Source organism: Phoca vitulina, unplaced genomic scaffold, assembly GCF_004348235.1.
Source record: "Phoca vitulina isolate PV1807 unplaced genomic scaffold, GSC_HSeal_1.0 scaffold12, whole genome shotgun sequence".
NCBI lineage: Eukaryota > Metazoa > Chordata > Mammalia > Carnivora > Phocidae > Phoca > Phoca vitulina.
The window spans coordinates 33861940-33867939 of record NW_022589715.1 but is presented as its reverse complement, the minus strand read 5'-3'; positions in this window follow the sequence as shown (position 1 = coordinate 33867939).

The following is a 6000-nucleotide window of genomic DNA, read 5'->3' as shown; positions in this document are numbered from 1 at the left end:
TACCACTTGAGTCCTGATTTGTAATGCAGTATGTAATCTATTCTGGAGAATGTTCTATGTGCACTTGAAAAGAATGTGTATTCTGCTTTAGGATGAAATGCTCTGAATATATCTGTTAAGTCCATCTGGTCCAGTGTGTCATTCAAAGCCCTTGTTTTTTTGTTGATCTTCTGCTTAGATGATCTGTTCATTACTGTGAGTGGGGTGTTAAAGTCCCCTACTATTATTGTATTATTATCAATGAGTTTTGTTAAGTTTGTTATTAATTGATTTATATATTTGGCTACTCCCAAGTTAGGGACATAAATATTTACAATTGTTAGATCTTCTTGTTGGATAGACCCCATTATTATGATATACTGTCCTTCTTCATCTCTTGTTACGTTCTTTGGTTTAAAACCTAGTTTGTTTGATATAAGGATGGCTATTCCAGCTTTCTTTTGTCCATTAGCATAATAAAAATGGTTTTCCACCCCCTCATTTTCAATCTGGAGGGGATTTGGGTCTAAAATGAGTCTCTTGTAAGCAACATATCGATGGGTCTTATTTTTTTTTTTTTATCCATTCTGATACCCTATGTCTTTTGATTGGAACATTTAGTCCATTACATTGAGAGTAATTATTGAAAAATATGAATTTAGTGCCATTGTATTACCTGTAAAGTTGCTGTTCCTGTAGATTGTCTCTGTGCCTTTCTGGTTTTTGTTACTTTTGGTCTGTCTTTATGCTCAAAGGGTCCTCTTTAATATTTCTTGCAGGGCTGGTTTAGCATTCATGAGTTCCTTTAGTTTTTGTTTGTCTTGGAAACAATCTCTTCTTCTATTCAGAATGAAAGCCTTGCTGGATAAAGTATTCCTGGCTGCATATTTTTCCCATTTAGCATGTTGAATATATCCTGCCAGTCCTTTCTGGCCTGCCAGGTCTCTGTGGACGGGTCTGCTGCCAGCCTTTTGTGTCTACCCTTACAGGTTAAGGACATCTTGTCCCAAGCTGCTTTCAGGATTTTCTCTTTCTCTTTGTAATTTGCAAGTTTCACTATAATATGTCATGGCAGTGACGTATTTTTGTTGATTTTGAGGGGAGTTCTCTGTACCTCTTGGCCTTGAAAGCCTGTTTCCTTCCCCAGATTAGAGAAGTTCTCAGCTATAATTTGTTCAAATAAACCTCCTGCCCCTTTTTCCTGCTCTTCTTCTTCTGGGACTCCTATTATATGGATATTATTTTGTTTTATGGAATCGCTGAGTTCCCAAGTCTACCTTCGTGACCTAATATTTTTCTTTCCCTCTTCTTTTAAGCTTCATTATTTTCCATAATTTTATTTTCTATACCACTAACTGATTCACTCTTCTGTTTCATTCATTCTCATTTTTATGGTCTCCACTTGGGATTGCATCTCGGTTATAGCATTTTTAATTTTACCTGATTAGATTTTAGTTCTTTTATCTCTACAGTAAGGGATTCTCTAGTGTCTTCTATGCTTTTTTCAAGCCCAGCTAGTATCTTTATAATTGTTATTTTAAATTCTAGTTCAGACATCTTACTTATATCCATATTGATTAAATCCCTAGCTGTAAGTACTACCTCCTGTTCTTCCTTTTGGGGTGAATTTCTCTGTCTTGTCATTTTGTTCAGAAAAGAAAAAACAAAGAAAAAGAAAATAACAACAAAACAAAACAAAACTACATCTTTGTTGTGTTTTGGTCTGCTTGTTAAAAGAAACTAGATCCCAAAATAAGAAAGAAAGAAAAAATATATATATATGTATAAAAGTACAATACAAGGAAACAATTTTTTAAATTTTAAATTAAAAAAATATAAAATATATATAAAAATAAAAGTTAAAAAAGAATTAAAAAGGAAATAACTAAAAAAAATAAATAAAAGACTAAAGAATAAAAGTACACAGGAGGCTAGATACTATTTTCCCCCGAAGCTGGAGCTTTGCAGCCCTCTAGGATCAGTAAATTTGGTGAGAGCAAGTTGTTTGTGCTGGTCTTCTGAGGGAGGGGTCTGCTGCGCTGATTCTCAGGTGGATTTGCTCCAGTGGAAAGGCGCCTCCAGGGCACAGGAGGCAGGGCTTTGTGTAAGCAGCTCCAGACTCCACCAGGTGGCACTGTTTTGCTCCCTGAAGGCTTCTAGCACTGATGCACATGGTGAATATGGTGGCACCCTGCTTCTAGGCAGGAGCTGAAAATTCGCACCCCCCACTCTTCAGTGAGCCCTCACAGAAGAGCAATCAATGACTCTTGTCTCCCCATTTTCCGTTAGAACACTGTTCACCCTGCCCGTGTCCAAGCGTTTTTATCTCAGGCACGAGACCAAGTTTCAAAACTCCAAATTTTAGGGACTCCCACAGTGCAGACACACCCTGTTCCTCCCTGGGAGGGTCTCCCCACACTTCTGCCTTTTTCTGGCCCCCTCCCAGGAAAGCAGTCACACGACCATGCAGCAGTTCCCAGTTTATGGCAACACAGAGCAGGAAACCAACACCTAGACTCATTGTTTTCAGCTGGCTTCCCCGTTCCTATGCCTGGGAACCATGCCACACTTAGGTGCCACCCATTCTTCTTGGGACCCTGGGGATCCTCAGACCACACTGTCACTCCTGGGTTTCTGCCCTGCTTCACCCCCTGAACACCTTTAAGCCAGGCATGTCCCCTACTGTAGCAGACTTCTAAAAATTCTGATTTTGTACTCCACTGCTTATAATACTTTGTAGTAGCCTCCTTAAGCAGGCTTTCTCCCTGCTGCCTTATCCTCAGCTATATCACCCCAGATTCAAGTCTCCACACCTCCTACCTTCCAAACGGTCACTTTTCTACTTGTAGACTTGCAGCATTTGTTTTCTCAGACCTCCAATTGATCTCTCGAGTGTTCAGAATAATTTGATTACTATCTGGTTGTATTTGAGGGATGAGACAAACTTGGGGTTCCCCTACTCTTCCACCATCTTAACTCCTTCCTCTGCCCATTTTAAATAGGATTATTTGTTTGGTTTTTGTTTGTTTGTTTGTTTTGGTGTTGAGTTGTATAAGTTCTTTATATATTTAGGTATTAACCCCTTATCAGGTATATCATTTGCAAATATCTTCTCTCATTCAGTAGATTTCCTTTTTGTTTTGTTGATGGTTTCATTCACTGTGCAAAAGCTTTTTATTTTGATGTAGTCCCAATAGTTTATTTTTGCTTTTGCTTCCCTTGCCCAAGAAGACATATTTAGAAAAATATTTCTACAGAAATGTCCAAGAAATTATTACCTACGTTTTCTTCTGTGGGTTTTATGGTTTCAAGTCACACATTTAGGTCTTTAATCCATTTTGAGTTTGTGTGTATGTGTGTGTGTGGTATAAGACAGTGGTCCAGTTTCATTCTGTTGCATGTAACTGTTTGGTTTTCCCAGCACCATTTGTTGAAGAGGCTGTCTTTTCCCTACTATATAAAGAATTCCCTTATTTTTTAAGCCTGAATAATATTCCATTTGTATGTATATACCACATTTTATTTATCCATTCATCCATTGATGGACACTTGGGTTGCTTCTTTTTTTCTTGTGATTAAAGTAGGTATGAATATTTAAAATTTTAATCTAAGAAAATTGAGACTTATGTAGATAATGATTTATTGTTATGTATTCTCATGTGGTGTCATGGGAATAGTCCCCTATCTGCATTTGTATTTAGGGAACCAAATTACTTTGTTGCGAGCTGATGAGAAAAGATTAGAGGAGGAATTAGTATGTAAATGATGCATCTATGTCAAGTGAAGACCAATTTCCTGGTGACTCACTATACTAACCATGATTTTGTAAATGTCCCAATAGAAGAAAATGGCAGGAAAATTGACCTTAGTGCCCATGATAGTACAGGCACATGGAACTTCCAGGAGGCCATTGGTGCCACAACTATGGGGTGAGCAGCAGAGCAGTCAAAGAACAGCATCTGGCACTAAATGTTAATTTGCATTTTATTGGTTTTGTGCTTTTGTATTTGATTTGTAAATTTGGTTTTACAGTTGAATAAGAACTCAAAGGATAAAAGTTGATATCCAGTTTTATGTTTCTACATTATAATGGGGGGATGGAGGCATGTGATGTTTCTTCCAGAATTAGGTTATTGAAGAGTAGCAACCAGAAGATAAATGGAGGTGGCTGTAGTGACAATCTGGATTTGAAGGATGAGGATCTGGAATTGGGAAATGGCAGCACATAAGGAGACTATGAAAAGAGTAAAGAAAAGAATGTCAGTTTCTGGTGAGATGTGGGAGGAAAGAGAGTAGGACACAGGATAACTTCTGAGTTTGGAAACCTGAGGGACTGTCAGAAATAGGAGAGTCCGGAGAAGGGACTAATTTGAGAGAAGAGATTAGCTGGGTTTTAGATCTGTTGAATTTGAGGTATTTGCCAGAAACTCAGCTGAAGATGTTCAGTGATCAGTAAAGCTTTCAGAGTCTGTTTCCATCTCCTAAGCTATGGATTCAGTGAAAAGTTGAGCAATTCTTTCTCAATGCCTACTGGTGCTTCTCTTGCAGAAGTAAGATCAAACTTTTCACCTTTCCTCTTTAATTAGCTGTTGACCCAGAGACTTTCTTCAAATGACTACCTCAAGTAGGGCACATCATCCAAAAGCCAAAAGGGACAAGTGTGATAAATTGGACTGTTAAAAACAAAAACAAAAACAAAAAACTTCTGTTCAGCAAAAAATAATGTCAAAACACCAACAACTGGCAAGGCCTATTAAATATATATTTAAGAGAGAGTGTGTGAGCTGGGGCAGGAGGAGTAGAGGGAGAGGGAGAAAGAGAGAAGCAAAATCCACTCTGAGCTCGGAGTCCCACATGGGGCTCAATCTCACAACCCTGAGATCATGACCTGAGATGAAACCAAGAGTTGGAAGCTTAACCAACTGAGCCACATAGGTGCTCCAGAAAGCCTATTTTTAGAAAAAAACATTTTATAATGAAATAATTTCAAATTTACAGAAAAGTTGCAACAGGACTACAAAACTATGTGCCTTAACTCAGATTCCTAGGTTAACAATTTACATATTTGTTTTATCATTCATATCTTGTAAGCATTTGGGAGTAAGACACAAACATGCTATATCACTTACCCTTCGTACTTTAGCCCATATTTCCTAAATATTGGGATTCTTCCACATAACCACAGATCAACCATCAGTTAACAGTGTTAAACTATTGTGTGTCAATCATCTAATCCACATTCGAGATTTGCCAATTGTCCCAATATATTTTTCTAAGTTCAGCATCCTAATCAGAATAATGCTTTTCATTTAGTTGTGACACCTCTTTGATCGCCTTCAATTTGGACCAATTCCTCAGACTTCACTTGATTTTTCTGACCTTGACCCTTTTGAATATTACAGGTCAATTACTTTGTAGAATGTCTCTCACTGTTTGGGTTTGCCTGATAATTTCTTTATGATTAGGTTCAGGTCATATATCTTTGGCAGAACTATTCTAGAAGTGATCCTGTGATCTCAGTGCATCATATCAAGAGACATGTGCTCTCTAGGGGCACCTGGGTGAGCCAGTCAGTTGAGCATCCAACTCTTGGTTTTAGCGCAGCTCATGATCTCAGGGTCATGAGATAGAGCCCCTTCTGGGGCTCCACACTCAGTGGAAAGCCTGCTTGAGATTCTCTCTCTCTCCCTCTGTTCCTCTCTCCATTTGCACTCTCTCTCTCTAAAACCAATCAATCAATCAATCTTTTTTAAAAAAAGAGGAGGCATGGACTCTCAATTTGTCCCCTAGAAACTGATATAATTTAAAATTTTTTTAAAAATATTTTATTTGAGAGAGAGAGAGCACGAGCAGTGGGGAGGGGTAAATGGAGGGGTAGAGGGAGAGGGAGAAGCAGACTCCCCGCTGAGCAGGGAGCCCAGTGTGGTACTCCATCCCAGAACCCTGGGATCATGACCTGAGCAGAAGGCAGATGCTTAACTGACTGAGCCACCCAGATGCCCTGATGTAATTTTAATTTTT